Source organism: Heloderma suspectum, chromosome 1, assembly GCF_057233095.1.
Source record: "Heloderma suspectum isolate Gila_16-S chromosome 1, 16-S_ref, whole genome shotgun sequence".
In the NCBI taxonomy this organism is placed as follows: domain Eukaryota; kingdom Metazoa; phylum Chordata; class Lepidosauria; order Squamata; family Helodermatidae; genus Heloderma; species Heloderma suspectum.
The window spans coordinates 42288465-42310297 of record NC_139458.1 but is presented as its reverse complement, the minus strand read 5'-3'; the positions used below and the strand labels follow the sequence as shown (position 1 = coordinate 42310297).

Here is a 21833-nt window from a genome sequence, read left to right as displayed (position 1 = left end):
CTACAGTAATGAACAAATAATTAATAAACTGATACACAGCCAATATGATGTGCATGATATTTTAAACCAAACTACAATAAACAACCAGCAGTCAAGCAACTAGTATGTGTGCGTGTGTACACACACACACACACGCACACATACACACCAGCTACAATTGTGGCTGGTAGTTAAGGCTCCATCAATAAAATAAGAGTTCAACCACTGTAAAAGGGAATTGGATAGGTCGGTCTAACCTTAATAAAATTGGAAAGGTTTCATCCATCTTTCTGAAATGTACATGTGCCAGAAAGAAATGTCACTTTTACATAACCTGAAAATTTCAGGAAGATTGGTTAAAAATGAGGGAGAAAGAGCAGTTAAAGGGGAAAAAAAAGCCTTTCTTACTCAAAAGTGTTTGAAAAACACATTGGCGACTCAGATTTGCTCATGATTTCTGAAGAAGGTATAGCTTACTTAGAGAGCAATCCTATGGCCACTAGACACTGTTTAGAGGGCCATAGGATATGCTCTTTTCCAGGAACTGACCTTGGGGCCGGCCTCCCCCCATGTCCACGCTGCCTCACAGGCAACGCAGAGAAGCCCCGTCCTTTGTGCTTGGAAGAGGAGCATGGAGCAACTGAAAAGGGGCAGGGGTGAGGGCGTTCTGGGGCTGAAAGCGGAGCTGCGTGTATGACACATCCTCTCCCAGTCGGACCCCGTGGCTAGACAGCCGAAAACAGCTGTCCAGTGGAAAATAGAGAGCCCATGTGGTATAGTGGGAGTCGGGTGATTCAGGTTCTAGTCCTCACTCGGCTATGGAAGCTCACTGGGTGACTTTGGGCCAGTCACAGACTGTCAGCCCAACCTACCTCACAGGGTTGTTGTTGTGAGGATAAGATGGAGGAAGAGGATTATGTACCTTGGGTTTCTTAAAGAGGAAAAATGGTGGGTTATAAATGTAATAAACAAACAAATAAAATAGCAGGGCAGGAGAGGTGCGGTGGGAATGATCCCCCCCCTCGGTGCCTCTCCTGCCTTGCTTTGGATAGGCGGTCGTCTCTAAGTTCGGAGGTGGCAGCCTATCTTGATAGGATTGTGCCCTCACTCTCTATATATTGATGGCTTCCTATTCCCTTTATCTTGTAGATGGTGGAATAATTTTTTAAAAATTCAATTTACTCTTTTTAAAAATATTTTTTATTTATAGAATGAGAGTCTATGGGTCTCTCATAATGGTGTGCAGACTCTGTAGAATCTTTCTTTCTCACCCACCTAACAGCTGATTTGGAACATTGAGAAGGGAGGGGAATAACTGCAGTGTGGAGGAAAAGCATTTATTTTCCAGCACAACAATCCTACAGGTTACAATAAAGCTGCTTTGCTTGCTTGCTTGGTGGGGTGATGGAGGTGGTACTCCTTCTCTTTATTTAAATATGGATTTTAAATAAAAAGCATGATTTCTCTGGGTTTGATCATTGCTGCTGCTTGACTTACCGTGCAATCCTATGCATGTCTACTCAGAACATTCCATTGAGTGCAATGGGTCTTACTCCTAGATAAGTGTATAGAAAACCCCAGAGTCACCTCTTTATACCATATTCTCCATCCTGTCTGCATGGTTCATTTGCTTTGGGAGATTGAGAATTTCACTTGCACTTTCTCTTTCTGCCTCTTTGGGGAGGATGTGTGTTGAGGCTTGTGAGCTCACCATTTCCATGCTTTTTGGTGCTGAGGTTGTTATTTTGTAATCTGTAGGTTTTTGTTTAATGAAGATAGATAGACAGACAGACAGACAGACAGACTCAACTGGATGTGTGAGTGCTGGTTGTTCATTGTGGTTTGGAGAAAAGACTAACAGGCAATATTGGGTCTTATAGACTGTAATGTATACTGGGTTGGACCACTGATAATTCTCTGACCCACTGTTGTGAGACTGGAAGTAGCTCTCCAGGGCCTCAAATGGAAGTATTTTCCAGTCTTTCCACCCGAGCTTCTTTTAACTGCAGAAGCTTGGGATTGAAGTTATGAATGCAGAGCATGCCTTCTAACATTGGAGCTATGGGAAAGAAACAGGCCTGGTAGTCAGGCTTTCTTTAATGCATCTCACTTGCTCGTTTGTTGGGCGGTGGCAGGGGTGGGGTGGGGCTCTGTACAACACCTTCCCTCCTAACTCCAAAGGAATTCTGCTGATCTTTCCACAAATCAATGTGAAAAATAGACTGCCAGCCTGTGTTACTGAAAAGGGCAGGGAGAGATCAGATCAAGTCAGCAGAAATGCCTCATAAAGGGAGTTGATTGGAATTCAATTAGCTGAACTACTTCTATTTATATAAAATATTTTCACTTGCTTTGCAGTAGTAATCAAGAGGCTGAAAGTCTTCCCACATGAATGTTATACATCACTGGGGGAAAAATAATTTTATAACATTCTCCAAATGCGTCCATACAAATATATTTTTAAAAAATCCATAACCATTTTTGTTGCTGTGTGATTTGTTTCTTAGTTCCTATTTGTTTTTAGCTGTTAACAACAGAGAGTTGCCTGAAGCTCAGAGGTTTCAAAGCTTATTCTAACAAGATTCCCTGTTTCATAGTCTGTATGAGGGCTATTATTCTACTCAGAGGCAATAGAAGTACCATAGCTCAGTGGTAGTGATGCATGGATTTTGTAAAATCTATTCCATCTGCATTTCACAGATGGCCAAGTCCCTTTCATTCTGTCATCCACTCACTGACAGAATTGGATTTTTTTCCCAGTTCCCTGAATTTATGTAAACTCAATTTGCAAATAAGCGCAAATTCGTACCTGCAAAAATGTGCAGATCCCCCAAAATGTGCAAATCCCCCAAATGTGCAAATCCCTCCCACCAAAATGTACATATTCATGCTTTAGCCTATGGGGGAAATGTGCTTTCTTGAGCGGCTTTTTTATTTTAGGTATTTTTCTACAACTAAATTTGTGTAAAATTCCAGAAAGGTGTTTTTTTTTAAACAGTCTGCAAGTCCATGGAATCTGTGTGACACAGAATAAGCCAGTCCATTGCAGGATCCGTGGGTCGGAGTCATAGAAATCCAAACTCATTTGATTCTATTGCAGATTTCTCTGACATCCCTACTCAGTGGCAGATAACATGTTTTGTGTGCAAAAAGTTCAACCCTTGATATCTGCAGGTAAGACTCAGAAAATCTCCTGTCTGAAACCCTGGAGAGCTACCACCAGTCAGTGGAGACGACGCTAAGCAGGGATTGTTAGCAGCTGCTGGAACTCTGTGGAGCTCTCCGATGTGGTGACTCACTGAACCTCAGTTGTGAGCCTTCTTAGCAAAGAACCTTCCAGACTGATTCTGTCCAGCCAGGCTGACCATTAGATCCTTCTGGCTGGCATGGTATATAAAAGCCTTCCTCTTTCAGCTTGGCCTCACATGAGCAACATGTCTTACTTTTGGTTCTGAGCTCTGACTCCTGGCTTGTTCTCCAGTCCTGCCTTCTGATTTTCCCTTGCATCCTGATTACTCTTCAGTCCTTATTCTTGGACCCTGCATCTCTCCAGATCACTACCCCCCCCCCACTGTACAGCCCTGACACAGATCAGTGGTCCAATTCAGTATACAGCATCTTGCTGTGCTTCTGTAGATTCCCAAGCCCACATCATCCTACTCTGCATTTTATACTAAAATGACACTTCTTTTGTTACAGGAGTAGTGTGGAACAATCCTCCCTCCTATTAATGGAAATAACTCGAGATTATTTTATTTTTAAAAAAATGAACATAGGAGAAAGTAAAAATGACAGATGTGTGTATCCCTAGTGTGAATGTTGCCATTCTTTCCCACATGATTTCTTGCATTTAAACATCACCAGAGTAACATGAGATGGAGCCAGGGGGGAATGGCATCTACTCCACTCCTGAAACATAAGAAATGGGCCTACATTTTGGACATTAGAAAAGGGGGGAGAGAGAAGAACTACTTTCGTGGAACATCTAACAATGGGTCCATGAATCTCCCCCCTGTGGTGAGATCAATATTGATCTATTTTATATCTTATATAAATGTATATCCCGCTCTTCCCGTGCCTGTGCACTACTCAGAGTAGCTCACAATAATTTAAAACCACAATACAAAATAGACCCATACATTCAGTTAAAAATACAATTAAAATATATAGACAGTGATTATAGATAAAACAGCCTTGAAACAAAACTAACACTTATGAGGCAAAAGCCTGCTGAAACAGAGATGTTTTCATCACCCAAGAGGGGGTCTAGGAATGGGAATTTTTGTGAGTTTTGGTAAATTATCAGAAACTGCCAGGGCCTGCTGGAGAAGCTGCAACCACTGGGGGCGGGAGGCATGCCTGCTGCTGCTGGGTCTGCTGCTGCTGGGCCTGCTGTGGCTGTCGCCTCCACCAACACCAGGCCTTCCCTACGGACCTCTGCCTGGCAGACCGCCAGTCCCTGCAGGACCAGGCCCCCAGGTACTGAGCCAGCTGTGCTGCTTCCATCTGCCCCTTTCTGGAGGGGCTACATAAGCTGGCTGGCTGAGGTGGCCTGGGAGAGCCAGGGCCTGCAGGAGAAGCTGCCACCATTGGGGGAGAGGCGTACCTAGGAAAGTGGCTTACTTTTTCGCAGATTCTGTTCATGGTGGGGGGGAGGCGTTCCGTCCCTCCCCCCCGAATCCTCGACAGGGGGGGAGGTGATCCGGTCCTCCCCCCCGGAATCCTCAACGGCCAGCTGTGCTCCACGGCGGCTCTGCAGAGCAGCCGGCCAGGCCCAAGCCAGGGCTGTCCGCAGCTGGATTTCCGGCTGCGGAGGGCTCTGGGTAAAAACAACAACAAAAAAATGCATACGTAAATGGTGGTGGCTACAGCCGCCGCCATTTGTGTTCCTTATTTTTCACTGTCTTAGTCTACGTCAATATTTACGTAGACCAAGATGAAGAAAAGAAAGGGGAATGCAAATAGCGTAGTGGGCGTTATTTGCATTCCCCTTTCTTTTCTTCGTCTTAGTGTATGTAAATATTGACGTAGACTAAGATGGCGAAAAATAAGGAACGCAAATGGCGGTGGCCATAGCCACCATTTGCGTACACTTTTTTTAAAAAACCCAGACATGATAGGCTACATAAGTCTTTACGTAGCCTATCACGTCAATGGGGAGGGAAAAAAAAAAAGACAGAGACTGAAAATGGCGGTGGCGGCAGCCGGTTGAAAGACTAGCTGCCACCGCCGAAGATGCCGCTGGAGCCACTGTTGTCCGGAACATCCGCCCCAGGTAAGTCTCATCCTGGGGGGGATCCGCGGGGGGTGGTGGTGGCAGGCCATTCCGCGATGGATTTCGGGGGGCCGAATGCACTGGCATTCGGCCTCACCGAGATCCGTCACGGAATTCTCTGACATCCCTAGGCGTGCCTGCTGCTGTGCCACCACCACCACCACCACCACCACCGTGGGCTCCTGCCTGGCAGTATTTTAAAGGGGGGGGGTTAATTTTTTAAAAAAAATTTCTGGGGAATTCTGTTGTGTTCTAGGGGTGGGTAGCCTGCGTGATAGGCAGGAGTGAGGGGGTATGTGTCCACCTGATGGAGGTAGTGGGGAGAGTGTTGGGGGCCAGAACATACCGAGGCTGGGCGGCAGGCGCTGGCGGAGTGCTAGTGGCAGGCCATGCCAGGTAAGGGGAACAAGGGAGAGATGTGTAGTATCCGTTCCGTGCCCCAGGCCTGTCCAGAGCCAAAGGATGGCTGGGGGAGGCATGACTCAATCTTCTGGCCTTCGTTTGCTGCTCTGCAATGCCAGGTCTGTTACCCAGAAAGCCTCCCTCATCTATGACATGATCCTAGATGAGGGTGTGGACCTGGCATGTATTACGGAGATCTGGCTGGCTGAGGCCACTGCTCCAACTCTTGTGGCCATATGTCCAGCTGGATTTTCATATGCACAGCAGTGAGGGCTGGGGATCGGGTAGGGGGAGTGGCTGTTATCTACCGAGAGTCCTGGGTTTTCACCAGATCCCCTCTCTGGGAGACCACGTTTGCTGAGTGCATGTACTGGAGGTTGGGCCTGAGGGGCAGTCTGGGGATTCTGCTTGTGTACCATCCACCCCTCTGCACAACTGACTCCCTGGCTGAGGTGCTTGAGGTGGTCTCTGATGTGCGTGTGCAGTCCCCTAACTTGTTGGTGTTGGGGGACTTCAATGTACATTCAGAGGCCATCCTCATGGGGGCACCTCGGGACTTTATGGAGACCATGGCTTCCTGGGAGCTGCGCCCTATTCTAACTGGGCCCACCCATGTAGCTGGTCATGCGCTAGACATTGTGTTTGTTTCTGGAGAGTGGGGAGTGAGCTGGAAGTCTGGGGTATATCCACCACCCCTTTGTCATGGTCAGATCACTATCTGGTGACGTTGGACTTCTCGGTTCTACAACCCCTCCGCAGGGGTGGAGGACCCATTAAAATGGTCCACCTCAGGTATGGATCCTAATGGATTCCTGAACGTGCTTGGGGATTCTCTGGAGCACGCCAACGGCCACTCGGTTGAGACCCTGGTGGGTGGGTGGAATGCCTCATTGGGTGGCCCCAAAATGCCCTCTCCCCCTGAACAGGGCGCGGACTGCACCATGGTTCAATCTGCAGTTACGAGCTCTGAAACGGGAGGTGAGACGGCTAGAGCCCCGGTGGCGGAAGTCTCGCTCCAAAGACAATCAGACATGGGCTAGAGCTGTATCATCAACCTATCACGTGGAGGTAAAAGGAAGCAAAAAAGGAATATTATGCTGCCTCTATCACATCCACAGAGTGCTGTCCCAGGAGTCTGTTCCAAGTGGTCTGGAGCCTGGTTGGTCCAGTGGCTCTGGAACCGCTGGACCATTCTAAGGCCTCCTGTGAGGCCTGGCAGGGCACTTTGCAAATAAAATTGATTGGATTAGGAGTGTTATTCCATGCGCTGTGGACACAGTTAGTGAGCAAGAGGTGGTCTGTGGCAAACAGGTTTTGTGGGATCAGTTCCAGCTTCTTCATTCTGATGAAGTGGACAAGGTGCTTTCATCTCTATAGGGATGGCGGAGAATTTCTCCCCGAAACTTCGGGGGGCCGAGTGCCAACGTGTTCGGCCCCCCAAACAAGTTTCGGGGAGAAATCCTCCGCACCCCCCCCGCACCCCGCACCCCCCCGGGATGGGACTTACCTTCCCTGAATGTCCCTCCCGGCGGCGGGTCCGGCTGGCGGTTCGTCGGGTGTTCGAGCAGGGCGGGAGCAGCAGCCGGTCTTTCGACCGGCAGCCGCCGCAGCCATTGCAATAAAAGGAAAAAAAAAAAGTCCCCTGATAGGCTACGTGACGATTCACGTAGCCTATCACGGCTAGATTTGCAAAGTCAGCCGTGATAGGCTACGTGAATCGTCACGTAGCCTATCACGGGTGACTTAAAAAAAAAAAAGTGTGTACGGATAATGGCGGCCCCCATAGGGAGCCGCCATTCCCGTTCCTTATTTGGTCGCTGTAGTCTACGTAAATCTTTATGCAGACTACGGCGAAAATAAGGGCAACACTATTTGCGTTGCCCTTATTTTCGCCATAGTCTACGTAAACATTTACGTAGACTACAGCAACTAAATAAGGAACGCGAACGGCGGCTCCCTATGGGGGCCACCATTCGCGTACGCGCTTTTTTTTTTTAAGTCACCCGTGATAGGCTACGTGACGATTGACGTAGCGTATCATGGCTGACTTTGCAGATCTAGCCGTGATAGGCTACGTGAATCGTCACGTAGCCTATCAGGGGACATTTTTTTTTTTTTACTTTCGCGTTCGCGGCCGGACGAGGCGGCAAGCCTCCTCCCCGGCCTGAATTTCAGCCGGGCAAGGCGGGAAGCCTCCCCCCTGGCCTGAATTTCAGCCGGGCGAGGCAGGAAGCCTCCCCCCCCGGCCTGAACTTCACGGGGGGAGCAGCGAAGCGCTCCCCCCCACCGCGAACAAGCTGCGAGAAAAGGTAAGTGACTTTCGTCCACCCCTACATCTCTAAGGCCGACCACCTGCTTACTTGATCCTTGCCCATCTTGGCTCATTATGGGCTGCAGAGAGAGATTGGGTGAGGGAATCAGGGCGGTGGTGAATGCCTCCCTTGAGGAGGGAGTGATGCCATCAGCCCTCAAGGAGGCAGTGATAAGACCGCTCTTATTTATTTATTTATTTATTAAATTTATTAATCGCCCATCTGACTGGTCACCCAGCCACTCTGGGCGATGTACAACCCACCATAAACAATTTAAAACAATAAAATTTTACCATAATTTTTTTTTTAAAAAAAATACCCTAACCCACCCCAAATGCCTGCCTGAACAACCACGTTTTTAATGCACGACGGAAGCTCATTAAAGAGGGGGCATGACGGAGTTCCCTAGGGAGGGAGTTCCACAGAAAAAGAAGAAAAGAAGAAGAAGCCCTCCTTGGATCCCCAAGTTCTGGACAACTTTTGCCCAGTCTCGAATCTGCCATTTTTGGGCAAGGCGATCGAGCGGGTGGTGGCGATGCAGTTGAAGGCACACTTGGAAGAAACTGATTATCTAGATCCATTTCAGTTGGCCTTCAGGCATGGGCATGGGACAGAAATGGCCTTGGTCGCCTTGGTGGATGATATGAGGAGTAGGGATGGCGGAGAATTTCTCCACGAATCTTCGGAGGGCCGAGCACCAAGGCATTCGGCCCCCAGAAAGTGTTGGGGAAATTCTCCGCCGGCCCCCCGCCAGCCCCCCGCCCCCCCTGGGATGGGACTTACCTTCAGTGAATGTCCCTCTCAGCGGTGGGTCCCGGTGGCGGTTTGGTGGCGTTTCGTCGGGGGCGGGGGTGGCGGCCAGTCTCCCGACCGGCTGCCGCCGCCACCATTACAAAATAAAAAAGTAAAAAAAAAAGAAAAAACACACACCCATGATAGGCTACGTGATGTTTTATGTTCCCTATCACGGCTAGATTTCCAAAGTCAGCCGTGATAGGCTACGTAAATCGTCACGTAGCCTATCACGGGTGAATTTGGGGGGGGGGAAAGCGCATACGCGAATGGTGGCAGCCCATGGGTGCCGCCATTTGCGTTCCTTATTTTGGCACATCTAGTCTACGTAAAGATTTACATAGACTACAGCGAAAATAAGGGCAACGCAAATAGCGTTCCCTTATTTTCGCCGTAGTCTACATAAATCTTTATGTAGACTAGACGTGCCAAAATAAGGAACGCAAATGGCGGTGCCCATGGGCCGCCGCCATTTGCGTACGCACTTTTTCTTTTCCCCAAAGTCACCCGTGATAGGCTACGTGACGATTAACGTAGCCTATCACGGCTGACTTTGGAAATCTAGCCGTGATAAGCTGCGTTAATTGTTACGTAGCCTATCACGTGGTTTTTTTTTTTACTTCTTCTTTCGTGGCCAGGGAGATGGGGCGCTTCTTCCCGGCCTGAATTTTGGCCGGGTGAGGCGGGGCGCCTCCCCCCCTGGCCTGAATTTCGGCCGGGCGAGCCGGGACGCCTCCCCCCCTCGCCTGAACTTAGGGGGGAGAAGCAAAGCGCGGGACAAGGTAAGTCCCTTTCGTACATCCCTAATGAGGAGGGCTCTGGATAGGGGTGAATGCTCCTTCCTTGTTCTCCTTGACCTCTCAGCAGCTTTTGATACCATTGACCATGGTATCCTCCTGGACCGCCTGGAGGGGATGAGCATTGGAGACACCGTATTGCGGTGGTTCCGGTCCTTCCTCTACAGCAGGTACCAGAGGGTAGCACTGGGAGAGGAGGTTTTGGACTCGTGGCCGCTCACTTGTGGGGTGCCACAAGGTTCCATCCTCTCCCTGATGCTATTTAACATCTATGTGAAGCCGCTGGGGGCTATCATCAGGAGGTTTGGGGTGCGGTGTCACCAATATGCGGATGACATGCAGCTCTACCTCTCGTTCAAATCTTCACGAAGGTTGGCTGTAGAATCCCTGTCCAAATGTCTGGAGAGGGTGAGTGGCTGGATGGAGAGGAATAAGCTGAAGCTGAATCCTGACAAGACCAAGGTACTTTTGGTGGGAGACAAGAGGAGGTTGGGGGATGTTGACCTGGTGTTGAATGGGTTACGGCTACCCTTGAAAGACCAGGTCTGCAGCCTGGGGGTCATTTTAGACTCCCAGCTGTCCATGGAGGCTCAGGTGTCAGCTGTGAGCCGGACAGCACTGTACCAACTCTATCTGATATGGCTGCTGCGCCCCTACCTTCCCAACCATCTGCTCTCATCAGTAGTACATGCCCTGGTCTCCTCTCGTTTAGACTACTGTAATGAGCTCTATGTGGGGTTACCCTTGAAGACAGTTCAGAAGCTGCAGCTGGTACAGAATGCGGCAGCTCACCTGATTATAGGCAGCCGCTGGCGAGATCACATCACTCCAGTGCTGAAGGAGTTGCACTGGTTACTAATTGTTTTCCGGGCCAAATTCATGGTGTTGGTTTTGACCTTTAAAACCCTATATGGTTCCAACACAGCCTATCTTAAGGGGTGCCTCCAGCAATACCAGGCAGGCCGCTTAACAAGATCAGCCTCGGATGGCCTTCTCTCTGTCCCATCAGCCAGGACAGCTAAGCTGGTGAGGACGAGGGAGAGGGCCTTCTCTGTGGTGGCCCCCATTCTGTGGAACTCCCTCCCTAGGGAACTCTGCCATGCCCTCTCTTTAATGAGCTTCTGCTGCGCATTAAAAAACGTGGTTGTTCAGGCAGGCATTCAGGATGAGTTAGAGTATTTTTTATGATGTTTTTAATGTAGAATTTTATTGTTTTAACTGTTGTTGTACATTGCCCAGAGTGGCTGGGTGACCAGCCAGATGGGTGATTAATAAATAAATAAATAAATTAATTAAATAAATAAATAAATAAAATGAACTTAAACTAAATCGACACCTGTCCCTAATCTTGATTGCAACCATGTCGACAACTGAAAATGAGGACCAGCGGGACACAGCTAAAATGTTGTCATATTTTCTCTTAGAAAATATGAAAGCAGTTCTGAAATACTGGTAGCGTTATAAAACAATTGTTCTGCTACTATGACTAAGTTATTGTTAATTCAAAATTAAAGGGACAATTGGACATTTTAAAATTATTTATTCCCCTTATAGTATAATAGAGACATACCATAATGGCAGTAATGGCCATGCAAACGGCCAATTTCAAGTTAAGTATTAAAGAAATGGAATGTAAAAAAAAAGTGTCTATTGGCTGAAGAACTTGATTGCAATCACTGATAGCCAACATAGCTTGAATGTTGAATTATGAATAACAGCCATGAACTGCTGGCAAACGATGCAGAAACAAAGATTAATTTGTCAACATTTGGCTAATGATTTCCAGATGACTTATCTAGAGAAAATACTAAACTACCCACTGGGCAATCCAGCTCAACAGCAAGAGGCAAAATCCACTATTCTGTCCATTTGCTTTAATGTATTTTAGAAGAATGTCTATCATTTTGTTTTGTTTTTTTGAGACTCATGAAGTCATACAATTGGAGCAGGGCTCAATGCAGGAAATCCAGAGCTACAGCATCCCATGGCTGTCCAGTCTCTGCTTGAAGACCTCCAGCAAGTGAGAGCATGACCACCATCACCAGGTAAATTGGTTCTATGGTCAAACTGATCTTCCCTTGTAGATGGTTCTGCTAATGTTCAACTGAAATCTACCCTCCTGTAAATTAAGCCCATTCAATCTAGTGCTGCCCTGTGGGGCAGCAGGACATAAGGCTTTTCCCTCTTCTATGTGAAACTCTTTCAGGTAATAGAAGTATGCTATCATGCCACCCCCAACCCCATCAGTCTTCTTCAGGTTAAGGATGCCCAGTTCCTTTTTCTCATGAGGCTTGCTTTCTATATCTCTGCCTTTCTTTGCTGCCCTCCTCTGAACCTGCTCCTGTTTGTCTACATCCTTCTTAAGGTGTGAAATCCAGAACTAGACAAAGTGCCTCAGAGGAGATCTGATTAGTGTCAAATAAAGTGGAACTATGACTTCTTGTGACTTGGAAACTATGGTTTTACTGATGCAGGGTAGAGACCTGTTCTATATATGTCCCAATGGGGTCTGACTTCCTGTGCAGCTTAAGTTAAATGTTGTGAGACACCCATCTGTCTTGACAAGGCTGGTTGCATGGATACTACCCACCTGATCATTGCCTGGCTGAAAGGAAGAGTGATGACCAAATAGATAGAGCTTGACTGAGTGGGAAGGAACCATTCAATTTAGAGATCTATGAGAATTTTGTTTCTATTCACAAATCATGACAACATGTCCTGTTCACAGTCCTGAATGTAAACATGAGCAAGATGCTTTTGGGGAGGCTTTATTTTTGGAGAAATGTTCATGAATTTACAATCACATTTGAAAAATGCATTTTTTTTTTTTTTAAAGTGCACTTTGAAATGTATATTTTCAAAAAAGAAGAAGCTTTTTCATGCTTTAGTCAATGGGGCATGGGGAAGTGTGCTCAGAAATGAACACTTTTCTTGTTGAAAATGCACACTTTCCCCATTTGAACAAGCTGAAAAATGGGTTGGAAGCGAAAATGGAAGCAAGCCGAAACAAGCTGCAAAGAGATTTTTGAAGAATTTAGATGAGCTCGAAAATGGCTGGTTCTCCCATCCCTAGTGTAATTAGCCCCAGACATTACTGTGGTGGTGGGGAAAGAAGCCACAGACCTGCACCTATGCAACTCTGCTAATGTATGGAGGGACCCAGAGTGATTGGGACATTCATGTAGGGATGGCAGAGAATTCCGCCACAGATCTCGGTGTGGCTGAATGCCAGTGCATTCGGCCCCCCGAAATCTGTGGTGGAATGGCCTGCCCCCCCGCCCCCCCGTGGATCCCCCCTGAGACAAGACTTACCTGGGGCGGATCTTCCGAGAGGCGGTGGCTCCCGGGGCGGCGGCTGGTCTTCCGACTGGCTGCTGCCGCCGCCATTTCCAGTCTTGGTAAAAAAAAAAAAAAAAAAAGAGAGACGTGATAAATCTTTATGTAGCCTATCATGGCTGGGTGGGTTTAAAAAAACAACAACACCCGCGTACGCAAATAGAGGCAGCTGCGGCCGCCACCATTTGCATTTCTTCTTTTTGGCCTTCTTAGTCTACGTAAATATTTACGTAGACTATGACGGCGAAAATAAAGGGGAATGCAAATAGCGTAGTGGGCACTATTTGTGTCCCCTTTTGATTCGCCATTTTAGCCTACGTAATGATTTGCGTAGGCTAAAATGGTGAATCAAAAAGGGAAGCAAATAGAGCCCGCTACGCTATTTGCCTTCCCCTTTATTTTCGCCGTCATAGTCTACGTAAATATTTACGTAGATTAAGATGGCCAAAAAGAAGGAATGCAAATGGCGGTGGCCGTAGCCGCCACCATTTGCGTACGCAATTTTTTGTTTTTTACCCAGAGCCCTCTGTGGCTGGAAATCCGGCTGTGGACAGCTCTGGCCTGGCTGGGCCTGGCCAGCTGCTCCATGGAGCTGCCACGGAGCACAGCCGACCTTTCGAGGATTCCGGGCGGGAGGAACAGAGCGCCTCCCCACCGTCGAGGATTTTGGGGGGGAGGGAAGGAACGCCTCCCCCCCACCATAAACATAATCCGCGAAAAGGTAAGTCACTTTTGTACATCCCTACATTCATGCTTATTTTAAAACCGATACAATTGAACATTCAGAAAGCACATCTTCCACATACTTAGCACTTCAGCAATTGTTTCAAATAGTTTGTATATAGCTACCTAGTAGGCTAGTACTTTTACTTCCATATGTAGGCTGAGAAACAAAGGCTTGTCTGAGGCCACCTAGTATGTTCATTGTAGAATTGTGATTTGAACCAGGGCACTCCAGGATGATTGCTGTTTTGCTCAGGTGCTTAGCCACTTCACCAAGGGTAAGCAACTTGTGGCCCTCCAGGATGATTTGGCTTACAACTCCCATAAGCCCTAGCCAGCATAGTCAATGATGAGGGATGCTGGGAGCTGTAGGCCAAAACATCTGGAGGGCCACACTGGTTGCCCACCACTGCAGTGCACTATTCTGTGTGAGTGTGTGTGTGTGTGTGTGTGAGAGAGAGAGAGAGAGAGAGAGAATTGGATGCAATCTGCAGACACAGGAGATTCCTTTGAATGAGGGGCCTATGCCTGCCAAATATGTCTGCAGGGGTGTTTGTGCTACAAACCCTTAAAAATGAGATCTAAAAACAAAACAAAAAGAGAACAGACCAGAACAACCAATACTTTTTATTGGTATTGTTCCAAAAGAGGCGAGTGAGGCTGCCATATTTCAAATGAGTAAGTGCAGGGATCTTTGTGCAAGAGTAAGATTTACAGTTTGGGGTTTTCCAAAATGGCTGCATTTATCCCCCCTTTTTTGTGAGCATTTGTGATGATGAAAATGACATCCAGCACTGAGGTAGCCCTAGTTAAGAAACCTGCAAAAATTCTGAAGGATATGTTCAGTGCTCTTTGTGGAAGGGGAGTGTTCACATGGGGAGCAGGGAGGTGTTTACATCCCCTTCCCCCTGCCCATGGTGAGTATTGGGTGTGTGTGATTTGTATGACAATGGCATATGTCACAGAGGTGGGCCTCATTCGAAAACCTGCAGGGGCCAGGGAGTTATGATGAATGAAAAACAGTTTAAGACTTTTGTTTGTTTTTTGCTCCATTGGCAGCACAGTCATAGAAAAAGCAATAGAAAAGGAGTGTATGGTGGATGTGGAGCATACAGTGGCAGAAGCAGAAGGACTTGAACATCCAGCATCTTCCAGCAAGGACCCAATGTTACACGCTCCCCGTGTCAGGTCTCACAGACTCCACCAAACCTCTTTTAGCATTCCTGCTCCTGGGAGAGAGAACTAGCAAAGAGCACTGAATACTCAATCAGTCCTGCAATATATATATTACTTCAACATCCCTTCCCCAAAGCACTGGGATTGGAGAGCTCTAGTAAAGCCATTCACTGTGAGTGGAAGCTAGAGCTGCCAGTCACAAAACTACGCCACTTCCTCTCCCTCCCCCTTCTCCCCACCCCAGTGTTTTCTTTATGTAGAGAGGTTGGGGAGTGTCCTCTTTCAATACAGGCAAGGGCCTTGGGAAAAGCATAGAGAGTCCTAGGAGCAGCAGTGAGAAAGCAACCAGTTCAGTGCAAAGTCATACACAGAAGTTCAGAGGAGGGTTTGCAGTCACAGGCAAAGGAGAGGTGAAGGCAGTCCAGGGGTCAGTTCACCAGTGCCTGTTTTTAGCAAGTGTCCAGGCCAGTCAGGGGGGTGTCCGAAAACATTATCCAGAGGCATAGCCAAGGTCTAGGAGCTTATCCGATATCTTGAAAGCAAGGCCAAGGTTAAGGCACTGTTTGCAGCAAAAAGCTGGCATCGCTAATCATGTCAGTTTGTTGCTTTTAAGGGAGGCCCCCACGCTGTGACTTCTGTTTATTCTTTTGCTGCACACATCTGATTCTACACCATTCAGAGGGATGTATCCCCTCGGAGTCTGCTTCCAACATCTGAGGAACTGCTCAAGAGGGGCTTGGCTGCTCCTGCAATGTTTCCAGACAGAGGAGGACTGTCAGCCAACGCCTCCTGTTCCTCACTGAGCTCTGGCTGGGGCCCATTGTGTTGTCTCTCCCCCTCCTCTTCTTCCGCAGATGAATCCTCCTCCAGGTAGGGCATGACACGGGGAGAAATGAAACGATTTTTGGAGACACGCTATCTGCATCTCTGTGTCCCTTCAAATCCTGAATCTTCAGGAATGTTCAAATTCAGATTCAGTCCACTTTGGAGGAACCCTGCCTCAATTTGGACCTGTCTGTATCAGCCACATTTGGTTCAGGATTCAGCTGAATACAAGGCACACCACTAATATCCAGTGGCATTCTTTCTCTGAACCTAGAGGTAATGTAAATATGGCTACTTTGCAATCAGTTCAACAGCATGAAATGAAATAAAGCCAGAATGTTCATCCAGGCTTATGTGTGGGGTTGGGAGGTTAATGGAAAGATCACTGAGAGAAATATTAGGATCCTTGAGGTAAGACTTTGTGGACTGAGACCCAAGTTGAAGGATAGTAAGAAGCCATCACCTATCTTTTATGTAACTGTAAACAGACGGTGGTACAAGAGAAAGGGTAAAGGGCAGCAAAGCAGAGAACACAGATAAGGAGTCATGCTACAGCACAGTTAGAACAAAATAACACCACATCCATTTTTGGAACTGCCTTGCTACAGAAGTGTTATCAGCAAGACTGCAATTTTTTAAAGTGATATATCACCCAACAAGCAGGAGGTGTTTTTACTGATAATTAATGGAGAGTTTGTTGTACTTCATAAGGACATCTCTATTTCTATGGATGAAGAGAATAGGCACTCTTACAGCACAGGCCCATTAGACAGCAGTTGAACTCACTAATGAATTTATCTAAAAGTGGTAATTGTCTTCACCCCCCCCCATGCAAACAGTGAAACAGAATGGGAGGAAATAAATAACAGATTATAAAACTATTTTGGGAATAGAAACACGTGAAGTGGCCATGTATACTGAGTCAGACATTTGTATAATCTAGCTCAGTATTGTCTACTCTGACTGGCAGCAGCAAGTAAGGGTTTCAGGGCCAAGCTAGGCAGTCACTTAACAGGTAGCATATCTTGTTTTTACTTTAATTAAACTAGGGATGGCATGAATGCCCAATCTGGTCCAGGAGTCTGGCAGACTCCCTCGCTCCACTGTCACGAGCTGCACTCGCTGAGCCCCTCGCCCCACTCAAGCTGCCCCTGCACTTGACGAACCACCCACGCTTATCCCAGGCCCATCCAGCAACCTCTGCGATCACCATTTTGTGAGGAAAAAAAAGGTCAATGGCACCTTCATGCCTGTAATCTTATGTATATTGGCCATTCACAGCCCCATTTTACATAAGATCAAATTCACACATTTTTACAATCACCATTGTTTTGGGTTGTTTTTTTTTTTGCAAAATGGCGATCACAGAGGTCATTGGACAGGCCCGGGGTGAGTGTGGGTCGCTTGGTGAGCAGGTGTGGGCTGAGGTGTGGGTCTGGGGGTGTGCAAGCAGGGGCAGGGGCTTGGTGGGCACCCTGAAAATCTGGACGAGGGGGCAGCCATCCATCCCTAATTACAACAGGGGTGCAGAACCTCTTTCAGCCACATTACATTCTGGGGAAGCTCTTGGGGGCCACCTTCCAGTGGGGGTGGGTGGGACTGAAGCCAAAAGGGGTGCGGCCAAAGGCAAATGGGGGGTGGAGGCAAAATAGCTTAAGCATATTTTAGCTTAAAGCTCTTACTGCTAGTAACTAAGCCTGCTAGTAACTAAGCCTGCTAGTAACTAAGCCTGAAGGGAGGCATTTCAACCTTTTAGAATGGAGGAAAAGTGCACAAGAGCCAGAAACAACCAAATGATTAGTGGTAGGGGAAAAAGGGGCATGGCCTGGGTAACCCAGAGGGCTGAATTGGGGTCCCCAGAGGGCTGCATTTGGCCCCCAGGCTTGAGGTTTTGTAGCCATGAATTACAGGGATGTAAAGTGAGGATGGTGGCGGTGGAGGCGGCAGCGAGGACAGCAGTGAGGACGGCAGAGGCAGTGGTGGTGAGGATGGCAGTGGCAGCGGCGGTGGCAGTGAAGGTGGCGGTGGCAGAAGCAATGGAGGCAGTGATGGCGGTGGTGAGAACGGCGATGGTGAGGATGGTGATGGCGGCGGCAATGACGGAGGAGGCGGCGGAGGAGGCGGCAGCGGCTCAGGTAAGGACCTGGTGTGACTGGGCTGGGGGTGCTGAAGCTCCAAAGCACACCAAGTGCTTTGGAGAGCCCCCAACCCGCTCTGGGTCACTTTGTGCCCCCTCCGCCTTGCCTCGGAAACAGCACAAAGTGACCTGAAGCAGCCTGCTTCGACTTGGGGTTCAGGCCTTGGGCCGAAGCAGTACACAGCCCTAGTGGAAACAGAGTTATCATTTCACACTACACATCAAGTATAACAGGGGCTTTTTCCATACTTACCTGGGGATTGAGCTGGGAAGCTTCTGTATGCAAAAGACACATTTTATGCCTGAGCTATGAGCTGGTGACAAAACTATAAATTACCCATACGAAAGGAATAAATTCCAACTTCTGTTCCGTTATTTTCAATTCCAGCATATCAGGCAATGTTCTTCCATATATGAGTGTATGTGTATATATATATTCCATTTCATACTTACGTCACATCTGATAGCAGTGCAAAAATTCACCTTTTCGTGCTCATGGAATCAAAGTGGAACAGATGGGTTGTATCGATGAACCCATCCTTCACTCTACAGCAGTGTAGGGATGTACGAAAGTGACTTACCTTTTCGTGGATTCTGTTCATGGTGGGGGGGAGGTGTTCCATCCCTCCCCCCAGAATCCTCGACCGGGGGGGGAGGCGATCCGGTCCTCTCCCCTGGAATCCTCGACGGCCGGCTGTGCTCCACAGCGGCTCTGTGGAGCAGCTGGCCAGGCTCAGGCCAGGGCCGTCCGCAGCCAGATTTCTGGCCGCGGAGGGCTCTGCATAAAAAAAAAAAAAAAGCATACACAAATGGCGGGGGCTATGGCTGCCGCCATTTGCGTTCCTTATTTTTCACCGTCTTAGTCTACGTCAATATTTACGCAGACTAAGCCTGCGAAAAATAAGGAATGCAAATGGCGGCGGCCGTAGCTGCCACCATTTGCGTACGTGTTGCTGTTGTTTTTTTAAACCCAGATGTGATAGACTATCACGTCTATGGGGGAAAAGAAAGAAAAAAACACAGACTGCAAATGGCGGCGGTAGCAGCCGGTCGGAAGACCAGCCGCTGCTGAAGCCACTGCTGGAGCCGCTGCCGTCCGGAACATCCACCCCAGCTAAGTCTCGTCCCGGGGGGTATCTGCGGGGGATGGGGGTGGTGGCAGGCTGTTCCGCGATGGATTTTGGGGGGCCAAATGCACTGGCATTCGGCCTCACCGAGATCCGTCATGGAATTCTCTGACATCCCTACAGCAGCGTGGTGTGGTGTAGTGGCTAGAGTGTTGGACTGGGAGTCAGGAGATCTGGGTTCTAGTCCCCTCTCGGCCATGGAAGCTCACTGGGTGACTTTGGGCCAGTCACAGAATCTCAGCCCAACCCACCTCACAGCGTTGTTGTTGTGAGGATAAAATGGAGGAGGAAGATTATGTACGCTTCCTTGGGTTCCTTAAGGAGGAAAAAAGGAGGGATATAAGTGCAATAGATAAATAATAAATAAATAATAATTACATCGGTGTGATGGTGTTTTTCAGATATCCTAACAGCATCCATTTGATGGAACAACATAAATATAATTTTATATATCCATATCCCATGTGTGGCTTAAATCAAGAACTAGAATACTTTCTCCATTCAGGTTGAAGAGAAACTCTATTCAATTATAAACAAATATTGTTGTGTGATAATTTTTATTGATTGCACTTTAATTTCTACATTACCCCAAATAGCTCAGGACAACATGAATTATTTACCCCCTCCCCATTTCCCTCCCGTCACAATAACCCTATGAGGTAGAATAGGCTTAGAGACGGGCCCAAGGTCACCGAGGAAGCATGTCGGCTGGGCAGGAATTTCAATACCCTGTGCCACCTCTCTTGCATAATAATTCATGTCAATTTTTAGAAGCAAACAAATACCTGCCAAGATACTGGGCAAATGGTCAAGTAATTTGGACAAAAAATGAAAAAAACACAAAACACAGTGGTAAAGTGAACAGTAGTTAATCACCGTTGTAGTAATTAAGAAGCCAAGGGAAATCAATTTAACATTCTGACTGGCAGTGTTTAACCCATCATCATAAGTAATTCGTGGGGTATTTAAAAGCAGTTATGTGCCATATTCTGAAGGATCCATTGCTTTTACTACTGAGGCTGATAATATTAATTGCTTTGTCAATTAAGTACTCTCTTCAACCATTTAACATAAGCAGGCATTAAGTGGTGATTGCCCTGTCACTGAAAAAAGAAGATCCCCTTGTTTATAGAAGCAGATGCAATGAAGGCCTCAGTTACATTTATTTGCCATTTTTCCAGTGGATTGTCTAAGCCTTCTTTAAATCGCATAAGAACACAAGAAGAGCCTTGCTGGATTAGAGCAAAGGCCTATCTAGCCCAGTATCTTGCTTCCCACAGTGGCAAACCAGATGCCTTTGAGAAGCCCACAAGCCAGACATGAGGGCAATAGCCCTCTCCTGTGATTTCCCAGAGACTGGTATTCAGAGACCACTGATCCAGTCCTGGAGGTAGCACGTAGCCATCATGACTAGTAGTCATGGATAGTCTTCTCCTCCACTCCTTGTGGCAGAGAGTTTTATAAATTAATTATCCTTTGTGTAAAGAAATAACATCCAGGGTCCTTTTTGCAAAAATATCTCCATATAGTCCATAGTCTCAGGCACTGCTGCAGAGCTCAAACTGGGGACTCCAGGCAAAAGCTCTTGCTTAAATAAACATTAGTCTATCAACAGACATGCAGAGTAGGGATGTGCAAATCCACAAAACTGAAGTTCATCAAGGCTCTCCGAATTCTGTTTCAAAGCTCATTCTGACTATTTATTTATTTATTTATTTATTTATTTCATTTCTATACCGCCCAATAGCCGAAGCTCTCTAGGCGGTTCACAAAAATTAAAACCAAACACACAATAAAACAATTTAAAATATATAGAACATTAAAACCACAATATAACAATACAACCACAATAAAATCTAGCAGCAGTGCAGGAGTTTAAAATACAGATTTAAAACAGCAAAGATAAAAATTTAGAAAGCTAAAATGCCTGGGAAAATAAAAAGTTCTTCACCTGGCGCCGAAAGGAATACAATGTAGGTGCCAGGCGAACCTCACTAGGGAGCTCATTCCAGAGCCAGGGTGCCACAGCAGAAAAAGCCATCCTCCTAGTAGCCACCCGCCTCACTTCCTTTGGCAGGGGCTCACGGAGAAGGGCCGCTGATGATGATCTTAAGGTCCGGGCAGGCACATATGGGAGGAGGCGATCCTTCAGGTAACCTGGCCCCAAGCCGTTAAGGGCTTTGAATGTTAACACCAGCACTTTGAATCGGGCCTGGAAATGGACTGGCAGCCAGTGCAGCTGGAAAAGTACTGGCATAATATGAGCTCGCAGGCCAGTCCCTGTTAACAATCTTGCTGCCCTATTTTGGACCAGCTGAAGTTTTCGGACTGTTTTCAAAGGCAGCCCCACGTATAACGCATTGCAGTAATCCAGATGAGAAGTTATCAGAGCATGGATAACTGTAGCTAGGCTATCTCTGTCCAGATAAGGGCGTAGTTGGTATACCAGCCTAAGCTGATAAAAAGTGCTCCGTGCCACTGAGTTCACCTGTGCCTCAAGTGACAGTTCTGGATCCAAGAGCACCCCCAAACTACTAACCTGATCCTTTCGGGGGAGTGCAACCCCTCCAGAACAGGTTGAATATCACCTAGCCGGGCAGACGAACCACCCACTAACAGTACCTCCATCTTGTCTGGATTGAGTTTCAGTTTATTGGCCATCATCCAGTCCATTACCGTGCCCAGGCACTGATTCAGAACAGCCACTGCCTCACCTGGTTTTGATGAGAAAGAGAGGTAGAGCTGGGTGTCATCTGCATATTGATGGCACCTCAGCCCACACCTCTGGATAACCTCCCCCAGCGGTTTCATGTAGATGTTAAACAGCATGGGGGATAAAATAGAGCCCTGTGGAACCCCATGGCACAATTGCCATGGCACAGAGCAATAATCCCCCAGCACCACCTTCTGGAATCAGCCATCCAAGTAGGAGCGGAACCACTGTAGTGCAGT

General features: G+C 47.5%; 1 long non-coding RNA gene across 1 annotated transcript in view; it reads right to left on the bottom strand.

Annotated features, from left to right (window-relative positions):
- The window catches only part of LOC146357142 (uncharacterized), a 78204-nt gene that overhangs the window by 17743 nt on the left and 38628 nt on the right, over positions 1-21833 (bottom strand). The window contains exon 3 of the long non-coding RNA XR_014786606.1: positions 12870-12951. This is a non-coding gene — a long non-coding RNA (uncharacterized LOC146357142). The remainder of the gene's footprint in view (positions 1-12869; positions 12952-21833) is intronic.